The following is a 13,857-nucleotide window of genomic DNA, read 5'->3' as shown; positions in this document are numbered from 1 at the left end:
GCAGTGATCCCAGTTCATCAGGCCATGCGGCAAGCAGGTTGTAATGTTTCCAATCGCCACATGTGAGTATTTCAATTTTTGAAGCATTCAATTTGAACTGGCTCCAGGTCATCCACTGATCCACGGCTCTGAGACAGCTGAAAATTGGTGATTTTCCAATGTCTTTGGGGCATTCCAGTTGAAGGAATATTTGCGTGTCATCTACATAGTTATAGCACTTGAGGGGAAATATATTGATCAGTACTGGTAATGACTTCATGCAGATGTTGAAAGGCATGGGCGAGATGATAGAACCACGAGGGACCCCTGCTTTTATGGAGTACGGTTTAGACGAGAAAGGTGGGGTATGGATGACTTTTTCGACGGTAGGACGCGATCCAGTCTAGAGCAGTACCCTCCATGCCACCTTCTTAGAGTCTTTGTTTCAGAGTGTGATGGTCAACCGTGTCAAAGGCAGCTGAGAGGTCCAAGAGGAGTAGCGCAGCAACCCCGTTGCGGTCAACTGTATTCTTTAGGTCATCCCAGATGGCAAGGAGGGCAGATTCAGTGCCTCTTCCCAGACGGAATCCTGTTTAAAAGTCTGAAAGTATGTCATTCTCTTCAATTAATTGTGACATCTGGGCGAACGCTAGATGTGCCACGTTTTAAATTAGCCATATTGCTTACGTTACCACTGCAGCACAAAAGTGACACAATGACGGCGAAAAAGTGTTGCAAGGGGCTTGTAAATCTGCTCCCTGGAATATAGCAGGGTATAAAAGAAAAAACACAACAAGGATTGATATAATGAAGTGTCAAACTATCAGATCATATGTTTTCAAGAGACATGGGAGGTGGAACCTGTCTATCTAAATGGGTATACAGGTTTCCAAAACCCAGCCCTCCCATCCACTAAAGGGGGAGCAAAAGGGGGCTTATTAACTTGCATAGTTAACACAATCTCATTGAAATTGGTGGTTTTTATCACTAAAGAGCCTTACTTCCATATGATGTTGATTAATTGCAATATTACTGTTAATTTGCTGATAATAAGTTTTCATAATAATAACTTTGACAATTCAACTGCGGTGGCAAAGGAACACGAAAGTATGCTGGAGGATATTATTTTTCAACAACTAAAACACGTATACTTTATATGGGTTGGCGATTTTAACGTAATTAGATGCATGAATGATGACCACCGAAAATGCGAGCAAATTATTAATGATGATGAGTTAGAAAATCACTTATCCCACTCAGCTTATGGAAATGCCTTAAATAATCTACTAACTGTCTTGCAACTAGAAATCAGGACATAGAGAGTTTCAAAGGATGCACAAATGATTCCTACCTTCTACTGAGATAAATATTAGGATGACAGTATTCAGCGACCGCAGAATAATCTTAACAATGCTCCCGATGAAAGATCCATTGATAAACAGCCAGGGCACCTTAATTCCTAAACCTATTTTAGCTAGGTTAAACGGATATACCTTAAGGTGGAACATAATAGTTGAAAGGTCTCTTTTTACTCGTCTTATATCCACTAATTATAACAAGGTGCTGGCATGTCTAGAATCATCCACAAATAAATATCAGGTAATCAAAGCATTTGGTAAAATCCTAGAAAGAATTTAAACCCAAACATCTCATCCTATAGGTGTACGTCACCAGTATCAAAATCACTGGTTTGATAAAAACTGCTCAAAAGCATTGGCTAATCTTCATAATGCTCTAAAAGCAAAATCTAGGGACAAGATACAAATAAAAAATTGGAGAGCAATATATAAAACATCAATAGAAAGTAGAAAAAAACAGGTAAGAACTTAGGCATGGGAAAAACTAAAGGTAGATTGCAGTAGTAAAGATAGCAAAGCCTTCTGGGGAGTGATTAACATCCCCTTCTTGCAGGATGAGGGATGCCCTTCACTGGATGTATTGATAGACGAGGACACATGGGACAACCATTTTCAAAACATCTCCCAAAAGCATAAGAAAGGTACTATTGCTGAGTTGCCCGAATTTCCCAAAAATACCCCTCCTTTGGATTTTAGAATGGATGAGTTAGACCTCGCTCTGTCACAAGCATTGCCCTTAACCCCTTGCTTGCTGGTGACGGCTCCCGTCCGTCATCGCACACAGTGCTCGTGTGCTGATGACGGCCGGGAGCCATCACGACCATGCCCGAAAACGGAATGTGCCGCACAGGAGCGGAATTCCGACCGCAGGCAAAGGGTTCAAGGCAGCAGGACCTGTGGATATATTTTTTACTAACAAACCATTTTGGGTCTCCTTGCTTACAGCAGTTCAATTCAATTCAAATTCAGCTTTATTCGATTTTACAAACTTGAAAATCATAAAAGCACAGATTAAAAAAGATATTTTCATTTTTCTATAGTTTCCGTTTCAGTTTGTAAATCTTTATTTCGGCGTAGTAGCCATAAAAGAGGAGCATGCATATTTAAAACAAACATAGATGACATAAATTCATTTTTTTACAGCCATAGTTTGTTAGTGGCGTTACACAGTGCAATTAAAAAGTAAACCACGAAACTAGTTAAAATGTTAAAAACAGTTAAAATTATAGCAAAGACTATTTATGCAATTCAAAAGCTAAGGTTTAAGAAAAACTGTACATCCTACTTTGCAGTTTATACAGTTTTCAGTAATGTTTGTCGCTTAAGCCATATGGCAGCCAGGAATTTTGATACGGCGAATACAGTAGATCTTGTCACGTCTGATTTGAGTATTCGGAATGCATACATGCAATGAACGAACCCCAGATTTGTACACAAAGGTACGAGCCAATACCTCCTAGGCTTACAGTAAGCCGGACAAAAAAATAAAACGTGAAGTTCATTCTCATTGTCACAATTGCAACCAGGGCAATTCATTGGGGAGGAAGAAGACCATCTACTCATGAAGGCTCCGAGCGTAAGGTTCCATATCTCCATTGCAGATACAATTTCCTGGCTAGAATGGGATAAATGTCATCCAAGAAGTGTTCAAAATTATATACATGTTTAATCTTCAAAAAGGTTTCTGTTAGGGTGCCCACCTTTTGGTTTTGGAGGACGGAGTCCATCTTACTGTTATAAAACAACCTCGAAAGGTGTTTGCGAGAGATCACATTACAGCTATTCAAAGGGTCATCCCATAAAGCTGGTATACCCAACCTACCACATTCATTCTTGACATACACAAGCCAGGGTATTTTCCTTATCTTGGGCAAGCTTAATATTTCTGCCAGTTCCAACCTGTAATTTGATAACTCAGGTGTTGCCCAGAGCCTACGCCAAAACCTTGAAGGTTTGACGCCAAGCTCGTGGGCAATCGGTCTTACGCCCAAGTCTAACCTCAATGGGATGTGTGGAGTACTGGGTGGTAGGGCCAATAGTTGTCTTAGAAATTTGTTTTCAGTCATACTAATGTCAGACTTGCAAGCATGGTCCCATAATTCACCCCATACATCACCACACCCCTGGCTTGTGTTTTATAAATCTCTAGTGGAGGTCCTATTGGCTTTATGGTTGACTTATTGGCAAGCTTTAGGATGCCTCCTGACAATTGTGCCAATTTCAATTGGGATTTGGTTTGCTGGGGGGGGCACATTATGCTCTCATTAATAGTTACCCCTAGATAGTCAAATGTCTGGACCCTCTCCAGTCTGGTAGTGCCTATATTTGGATTGGGGCGTGTAGTGGCCGGTGGATTGAAAATCATAAATTTTGTTTTTAGTGCATTTATCTCCAATTCCAGCTCAATACAGAAGGACTTGAATCCATCCAGTGTACGTTGAATCCCATGGGGGGTTTTGAGACCAGGAGGGTGTTGTCTGCAAACATAATTGCAGGCACCCGGTTTCCCGCCAACTTAGGGGCTTCAGTGTTTCGAACCGCATTCAGATGAGTGATCACTCCGTTTACGTAGAGGCAGAATAGGATCGGTGTCAAAACGCACCCCTGTCAACGTGAAATCGTGTTGTTAGAGCTCCATTCTTCCCGCACCTGACCCGGGCAAAATTCGCTTCATGGAGCCTCATCAAGATGTTTTATGGAAATGCCTTAAATAATCTACTAACAGTCTTGCAGCTAGAAATCAGGACCTAGAGAGTTTCAAAGGATGCACAAATGATTCCTACCTTCTACTGAGATAAATATTAAGATGACCGAATTCAGCGACCACAGAATAATCTTAACAATGCTCCCATGGAAAGATCCATTGATAAACAGTCCGGGCACCTTAATTGCTAAACCTATTTAAGCTAGTTTAAACGGATATACCTTAAGGTGGAACAAATTTGTTGAAAGGTCTCTTTTACTCGTCTTATATCCACTAATTATAACAAGGTGCTGGCATGTCTAGAATCATCCACAAATAAATATCAGGTAACCAAAGGATTTGGTAAAATCCTAGAAAGTATTTACACCCAAACATCTCACCCTATAGGTGTACGTCACCAGTATCAAAATCACTGGTTTGATAAAAACTGCTCAAACGCATTGGCTAATCTTCATAATGCTCTAAAAGCGAAATCTAGGGACAAGATACAAATTTAAAAATCTGAGAGCAAAATATATAAAACATCAATAGAAAGTAGAAAAAAAGTTAAGAACGGAGGCATGGGAAAAACTAAAGAGAGCTTGCAGTAGTAATGATACCAAAGCCTTCTGGGGAGTGAATAACATCCCCTTCTTGCAGGATGAGGGAGGACCTTCACTGGATGTATTCATAGACGAGGACACATGGGTGAACCATTTTCAAAACATCTCCCAAAAGCATAAGAAAGGTACTCTAGCTGAGTTGCCCGAATTTCCCAAAAATACCCCTCCTTTGGATTTTAGAATGGATGAGTTAGACCTCGCTCTGTCACAAGCATTGTCCTTAAAGGCAGCAGGACCTGTGGATATATTTTTTACTAACAAACCATTTTGGGTCCCCTTGCTTACAGCAGTTCAATTCAATTCAAGTTCAGCTTTATTCGATTTTATGAACTTGAAAATCATAAAAGCACTGATTAAAAAAGATAATTTCATTTTGCTATACTTTCACATTTAAAAGCATCACAATTCTATAGACAACATAGGTAACATGGCAATGGGTAATCACATTGGGTTTCTAAATTTAATAACAGACTTTAAAAAAGAGGAAACTGCCAATAAAATCATTTGATTTACAGCAGTTTTTAACGCCATTAGTATTTTAGGGCCTCTCCCTTTGTGGAAGCAATCCACAGTTATACCAATATATAAGAAAGGGGGAATGCTCAAATCCTGCAAATTACCGACCCATCGTCTTAACCGAAAGCACGGCAAAACAATGGGCCAATTAGTTGCGTAGCCATATGACAACACTTTCTGTTCTGCAACAATTAGAGACACCGTATGTATGTTTTGTGACAGCCTCGTTTTTACATGCAGGTCTAAAAACTCGTGGTGTAGTCAACCCTTTATCCATTTAAAGAACTTAAAGGATATCAAAATTGTAAGTTTAGCTTTGGTACAGAAATGCACAAAGGGATTTTTGTATCGTGGGTTAAAAATGGTAATTTGATTAGATATAATTTTAATAATACATTGGCTCGAGAGGAAAAGTATAGACAACCCTTCCACGAGGTTGTAAACTACCTTTGAATAGTAAAATCATTGTGACGCAAATGAATTAATATAAATGTTACTCTTTGTTAGTAAGACATTTTTGTTATGCTATTAAACAAATAGTATGTATTTGACTTTTTATTCTAATCTATTGTAATGTTTTTATGTACTTTTTTGCATTTTAATGCGAAATAAGTTTATTGATGATGATGAATAACACTCCCAATTTTTAAAAAGTACCCAAAAATATCTAAATCAGAGTATAGTGGCTTTTATGTCAAAAAGTGCCAAGAACATCCATAGCACCTATGGTAAATCAATGGTTGTGGTTCAACAATGCCTAGCTCCAATTTATTTCAGACCCCTTGTAATGTAGGGCATGTTAGATAAACCTAGGGCTTTAATTATAGTGAATTGGGGTAGGACAGCGCCGCAAGTCCTATGCTAATGTAAAAGGGCAAGCAAACATTGTATTTATGAAATATGGTGCGTTCCTGTCTTTTCCCCCTGTGCTGGTGCACAATTTGCTGCCTACCGCTAAAATCCCTAGGTGCCAGGATCTGCCCTTTGCTGAGCTAACTTTGCCGTCTTATCCAGATCCAACAGTTTAGCTCTTGAATTAAACATCTTTTTTTAGAAATTTAAATACTTCTGTGGTGTGAGGCTGAATTCTGATGCTAGCAAGAACTACACTATTCACATACCTTCATCTTTAAGTCCAAATGAAGCATTTTTATTTGCATCAAAAAGCTCTGAACTAGAAAAACATCGAAACACAGGGCAGTTATGCTTTCATTACTGTTGATTGCTGAGGGGGGCAGAAGAGGATGATTGCTGATCAAAAAGTATGATACACATGTCCCTGACATCAATAGACCCATTTGAACATTTCCTGTGTCAACACTGCCATCCAATGTATGTAACCTCCCTGACAGAGTAACACTGTTAAGTTTAAAAATAAATGTTTCTGTTTAAGTTTCTGGACAGTTATTTCTCAGGTCAATCTGGTGTTCTTTTCTCCACTCAGCAGCATTTCAAGAAAAGTAGCAAGTAATTACTACAACCTCCCTTCTTGCCAGACGTCCCATGACTATATTCACATCTCATTAAGGTGACAATTCTTTTTCTTTTTGTCCTCATACTGCCAACACTCTTATTAGGATTCCTCCTATCTCTCCATTACCGACCTGTGACAACCCTTGGAGGAAATAGAGAGAAAACAGAGCTTTCCCTCAAAGAAGTTACTGTTTCTGTTTCTATCTCCTGTTCACTTTAGGGGCTCCGGGATGCTACTAAGGAGGCCAGGACCAACAGTAAGCATGACTTAATCATAAGACTTGCTTGCCTTCTCCCTTCAATCTATCAATGCAGACCAAATTGTGGCTTTACTTCTGTGGTCACACACCATGTCAGATTCATTAGTACAAATAATATTCTTTAACCATTCGGCAAAAGTTTGCGGTGTTTCTAACTTCCATTTCCTATATATCTCTCATCTCACTAAAATTATCACATAAAACATAAACCTTCTGCTAGGTGCATTCAAGTGATAGTCATTGGTAAGACCAAAGAATATCAAGTTGGTACTTACTTCCATTAGTATCCCCAGAACTTCTTCCAAAAAGTTACAAACCCCCAACCAGTAGAGTTTGATTTCCGGACACTCCATGAACATATGCATATCATCTGCTGAGGGATACTTGCATCTTAGAAAGTTATACATGTTACCTGTAATTTTAGATACAGTGTGTGGAAATCAGTATACTCTATAGGCGGTGTATAAATGATTCCTCTTGAGAGATGCTGGTTTTACCACTGCCTGTAGCATGACAAACAAATCAGACCAGAATTTTTTAATGTCTTTACCTCTGTATTCTTTTCCCCAAAGATTTTTAATTTCACGTTCCACATTGTCCTCTGCATCCACTAGGGCCCAGTACCAGAAGAATATTTCTTTTTTCCACTTGTCTGTTCTGGTGACTTGATCCCATTTCGGATTTTCCTCCTCCTGAGGTCAGCTCTGTGTTGCCCACTAAGAGGATGTCTGATAATATTTAAACTTCGTCAAAGTTCCTCTTGTGAGATTATTGAGAACTTCCTAGCTAACTAGGTTAAATTCATTTTTTAAGTCTCCCCAGTAGTTTAATCCTCCCATTCTTAAAGGCTGACTGAAATGATCACTCAAACATTCAGGAGTACCTGGGGAGTCCCAAATTGGGGCTTGTACTGCTTAGTATGGTATCTTCATTCTCTTCCTGATTTAGACTAAAGTCTCTAAGGCAGCTCTTAAAATCTTTAGCCTTACTTTCTTGTAAAACTTCGGATCTCCCTATTTGTAGAGAAAATGATTCTGACCTTGCACCACATCTTTTAGCATGGCCTCAAACAATAACCCTGATGATGAGCCGTCAGTCTTGCTAGCTAGCATTGGAAAATGTTGAAGTGGAAGGCATAAAAATAGGTTAGTAAATCCGGTAGTGCCAGCCTGCCCACAGTGAGCCCTCTTCTAAGCTTTTTCCAGGCTATTCTTTAGCCTTTCGTTGCTCAAATAAAGCTTCCTATTTTACCTTGTACCTTGGCTATGAAAGTGGGATGGAGTTATATAGGAAAGTGATTTTTGGTAGAAAAAACATTTTCACGAGGTTAACCCTCCCATAGATATTTAAAGGGAGGTTTGCCCATTGTAGAAGTAAACCCATTACCTCTTTGCTTACTCTCTCTTAATTTAAATAGATGGGGAAAATCCACCTAATTCATGGGCAGAAGCCACAGTTACGCTGATTTTAAAACCATAGACCCCCAGAAGATAGAGTCTTATAGACCTATATCCTTATTAAATACGGATTACAAGATCTTCTCAGGAATAGTTGCATCCCCTATAGGATATAGGGGATATCCCTATAGCTATTTAGAAGATGATGGAGGGTATGGAGATCTACTCTCTCAGACCGACCTTTGATTTATAAGATCATGTCATGTGAAGTTTTTTTTCTTTTTTACAAAACATCTATGTTTATCACTAAATAAGACTTCTGATACATTTCATAAAAGTGTACAGATAATCTTTGCAGCACTTTCAACGTCTGACAAAAAAGTACTTTTATTCATAAGCAGACATATACTATGGTAGAATCTACCTTCATTAAGTATTGAACACAACGTATAACTTGCCAATGCAAGGATGTAATGAACCAAATAGTATGCCTTTCCCATTGTTGCAAACACAACAGGTGATGGACCGAATGTGGATCAATGTCACACACTCATCCCAGTCCAAAGATCTGGGCCCAAATCCATCGTTTTTTTGCACTCCACACCACCCTGGGTTAGACAATGGCGATATGCAAATCAGCTCTGACCCTGTGCCCCATGGGAACAGTTCAGTCCGAACTACAAAAGCCATGTCCTTCCCAGAACGGAATCAAGCATCCGAGGACCGGACCGGTTTCGAGGTAACACCTCTCATCAGCCCGGCTAGCTTGACTCCAGTGGTGTGGAGTGCCTGGGACCCACGTCTGGGCATCCCCAGCGCACTTAGGGCGGAATATGCAAACACAACAGGTGATGGACCGAATGTGGATCAATGTCACTCACTCATCCCAGTCCAAAGAACTGGGCCCAAATCCATCGTTTTTTTGCACTCCACACCACCCTGGGTTAGACAATGGCGATATGCAAATCAGCTCTGACCCTGTGCCCCATGGGAACAGTCCAGTCCGAACTACAAAAGCCATGTCCTTCCCAGAACGGAATCAAGCATCCGAGGACCGGACCGGTTTCGAGGTAACACCTCTCATCAGCCCGGCTAGCTTGACTCCAGTGGTGTGGAGTGCCTAGGACCCACGTCTGGGCATCCCCAGCGCACTTAGGGCGGAATATGCAAACACAGCAGGTGATGGACAGAATGTGGATAAATGTCACACACTCATCCCAGTCTAAAGATCTGGGCCCAAATCCATCGTTTTTTTGCACTCCACACCACCCTGGGTTAGACAATGGCGATATGCAAATCAGCTCTGACCCTGTGCCCCATGGGAACAGTCCAGTCCGAACTACAAAAGCCATGACCTTCCCAGAACGGAATCAAGCATCCGAGGACCGGACCGGTTTCGAGGTAACACCTCTCATCAGCCCGGCTAGCTTGACTCCAGTGGTGTGGAGTGCCTGGGACCCACGTCTGGGCATCCCCAGCGCACTTAGGGCGGAATATGCAAACACAACAGGTGATGGACCGAATGTGGATCAATGTCACACACTCATCCCAGTCCAAAGATCTGGGCCCAAATCCATCGTTTTTTTGCACTCCACACCACCCTGGGTTAGACAATGGCGATATGCAAATCAGCTCTGACCCTGTGCCCCATGGGAACAGTCCAGTCCGAACTACAAAAGCCATGTCCTTCCCAGAACTGAATCAAGCATCCGAGGACCGGACCGGTTTCGAGGTAACACCTCTCATCAGCCCGGCTAGCTTGACTCCAGTGGTGTGGAGTGCCTGGGACCCATGTTTTTTTTTACAAAACATCTATGTTTATCACTAAATAAGACTTCTGATACATTTCATAAAAGTGTACAGATAATCTTTGCAGCACTTTCAACGTCTGACAAAAAAGTACTTTTATTCATAAGCAGACATATACTATGGTAGAATCTACCTTCGCTAAGTATTGAACACAACGTATAACTTGCCAATGCAAGGATGTAAAGAACCAAATAGTATGCCTTTCCCAATGTTGGACATTATGCACTAAGAACGGATGACTTATTTAACATCAAAAGTAAGTTTTTGGACATGTCTAAGAAATATCCTCTGACACAGGCCTATTCACAACATGTCCAGGCTGCAGTGGAATGCCGAATAAAATAACATTTACAGTCACACATGTGGGTGGTGTATCTGTACACTGCAATCCAGATGTGACATTTAAATGTAATGCCTCTGGTTTTTATTGTGTGCCATTGCACAATGGAGTTGCTTAAATATCATATACGCCATTTGGATGTAACCAATTTTACACCACATTTCAAGGTTAGATCACATGCACAGTGAGGCTGGATCGCAGTCGCCAAGTTCTTAGAGTAAAACATTGGGTCCCTTTCCTAAAGATGTGCTTTCTAGAGAGAGAAACCCACACACACACAAATGTGGACAACTTTTATTGGTTTACAGCCAAATCCTAAAAGAATATATAAATAAGGTATGTGATGGGTTTTATTAGTAATTGTGTTTGCTTTTTTTTGCACGGTTTGTGAGAGCTAGAAGTTGATTAGAGTTCTCGTTCAGATATTAGTCACTATGGGGATGTTTGTGTGAGACTTAGGACAGCTATGGAAAGTTTCCTCTGTAAACGATATCATTATTAATAGTTGATTTGTTAAAATCTGTTTGGACCCGTTAGACATTTTATGGTTTACATCTTTTTATTGGTTTTCAAGACAAATGACACAACAAAGAACATGACCCCCAGCTCTCCAAATTATCTTAGTGCAGACAACAAATGTCCTGGGTAGCTGTGGTACTGTAGAATCTGCATGGAGCCGGTATGATAAAGCCGGTGACAGACGGCGATGCAAGAAGCAAACAACAGAAAAAAAACACATTCCCACCCCCACCCCTTCCCCTCGTCAGCCATACAAATAAGAGGATAAAGGGGAGAGGCTAAACGAAAAAGGGAGGGAAAGTACAGAGTACCTCATGGTTCATCGCGGTCTGCCAGACCCTCGCATGGAGCTCGCCTGCGGTAATGGTGTATTCGCTAGGCGCATGAGTCACAGATATCTAGGACACGTCAGCTCCCTGAATTCTGTTGTGAGCAGCTATAGGAAAGGGCGCCACAGTTCGGGGAACTCAGAACTCCTACCCACTAGAGTGAGAGACATCTTTTCCATCCCCAACACCGTCCAAAGTCTCTGCAGCCATCCGGAGTATGGAGGAGGCTGGGGGGAGCGCCAGTGTGCAATTATGTTCTGGGTAGCCGCTCCTAGGGCGATTGCAATCAGGCACCCTTTCCATGACTTAGCCGGATACATAAGCGGGTTGGGTAAGCCCAGGAGGATATAGGCCGGGAAGCGTGGAAGTTGTGTGTTTCGGTGCGACTCTACGTCGTCTAAAATGTGGGACCAGTACGATTGTATTCGGCTGCAGCCCCATAGAAGATGTTCCAGTGTGCCCACCTCCCCACATTCCTCCAACATGGGGCACTCTGGTGGGGGTCGAACTGGTGGAGTCGCTCCGGGGAGTAATACCAGTAAGTCACTACTTTAGTCAGTGTCTAAGTGAGAACTGCGTGATATGCTGAGTGCCTGGCCCTGTAGTAAATTCTATCCCATTCCTTATGAGTGAGAGTGCAGCCTAAGTCCCTTTCCCAACGCACAGTGGTGAGTAGTAGGTGCTTGTATAGTTCTGAAATGAGTTTCTTGTTGCCAGACCGAGTGATAAGCCACTTCTCATATGCAGTTAGTAATTGCTGAGCCCCGGGCCTGACTTGTGGTTGGAGAGCCCAGTGTCTTAATTGTAGATAGGACAGCCTCTTTGTTTCTGGGATACCGTAATCTGTCCGGAGACGTGTAAGTGGGTTAATTCCATCTAGGTCAAATAAGTGACCCAACGCACTGCAAGGGGTAAGGCGCCAGTGTATGAAGGCCTTGGTAACAGTACCCAAATGGAACTCTGGGTTATTAAATAGTGGCTTGAGTGGGGATGGGAACGACGTCAACTCATGGGTAATGGCAGTGTGATCCCATGCTTCCATTGTGGTGCCCGTAATATGAGAGGCATAAAGATTAGGTGGTCTGTGTGCTCTATTAAGGAAGGGGATACCCTGTAGGGATGTGCCGGCAACTGCTTGATCCTGAAACAGCCTATGTTTCTCGGATTCGAGACGGCTCCACTCCACTAGGTAGCGGAGCTGGGAGGCGTAAAAGTAAAGCTGCTGGTCAGGGACCCCAATTCCTCCTTGCTCCGGAGGCAAAATTGCTATGGCATGCTTAAACCTGGGTTTGCGGCCCTGCCAGATGAATCGCACCAAGTCTGATTGGGTTTGTTGGATCCAGCCTGTGGGGGGAAGCGTCTAGAAAAGATAAAGAATCTGAGGAAGCATGGTCATCTTGGTGGCTGCTATTCTGCCCAGCCAGGAGAGTGTGTGGTGTTTCAACTGATCCAGCTCCTGGCAGATGTGGGTATGAAGCCTCCCATAATTGACAGCGGCGGTGGCGGGGATGGTAGCCCCCAACTGCACTCTAGATATGGAATGGTGGAAGTGGACCATTGCATCGGGTGTTCATCGCGAATGTGAGCCAGAGTGTCCGGAGCGAGTGAAATGTCAAGGGCTGTAGATTTATCCATATTAATCTTGAACCCGGATGCCAATGCAAAGCTGTGTAACTCGAGGACGAGGGCCCTCAGAGTCTGGATCGGGATACAGAGGGAGAGCAGAATATCGTCAGCATACAGGCTGATGGTGTGGGTATCGCCACCAAATGTAATCACGGCCATGAGAGGGTGCTGCCGGATTCGCCGCGCTAATTGCTCCACGTAAAGCGCGAAGAGGAGGGGAGAAAGGGGACACTCCTGCCTTGTACCTCTGCTTATGGGGAATCAGGATGATGTCTGGCAGTTCACACGGACCTTCGCCTTAGGTGAGCGGTAACAGTTAAGTATTCATGTGCGCAGTTTGTCCCCAAAACCAAATTTCTCCAGAACTTGCTCCAGGTAGGGCCAGTGCACCCTATCAAAGGCCTTCTCGGTGTCAATAGCCAGGAGCATATACTCATCCCCGAGTGCAAGAAGCCTTTTCAATAAGGTGTAGTACCCTTTTAGTGTTATAGCTGGTCTGTCTCTACGATATGAACCCCGCCTGATCCGGTTAAATGAGCTGGGGCATATAGGGCAATAGGCGGGTCGCTAATATACTCATGTAGAGCTTTATATCAATGTTTAGAAGGGAGATGGGCCTATAGGCGCTACAAAGCATCTTGTCTTTCCTGGGCTTAGGGATTACTACTACGGAGGCCTCCAACATTTCACCGGGGATGGCCCCCGTTTGTGCAAAGATATTAAAAAGGTCCCACAACAGGGGGGGAATTTGACCACAGAAGGTTTTATAAAAGGCTGCCAAGTAGCCGTCGGGCCCTGGGGATTTACCGAGTTTCAGGCGGGGTATGGCCGCTAGTCCCCCTCCATCCCTATATCCCTATCTAGGTGTTCTGCCTGTGCTTGAGAGAGTGGGGGTATCTGCACGGTCTCTAGGTAGTCAATACTGTGAAGAGCATCAAGAGAGTC

The sequence above is a fragment of the Lissotriton vulgaris genome, chromosome 5 (genome assembly GCF_964263255.1).
Source record: "Lissotriton vulgaris chromosome 5, aLisVul1.2, whole genome shotgun sequence".
Lineage (NCBI taxonomy): Eukaryota > Metazoa > Chordata > Amphibia > Caudata > Salamandridae > Lissotriton > Lissotriton vulgaris.
This window is presented reverse-complemented; position numbering follows the sequence as displayed.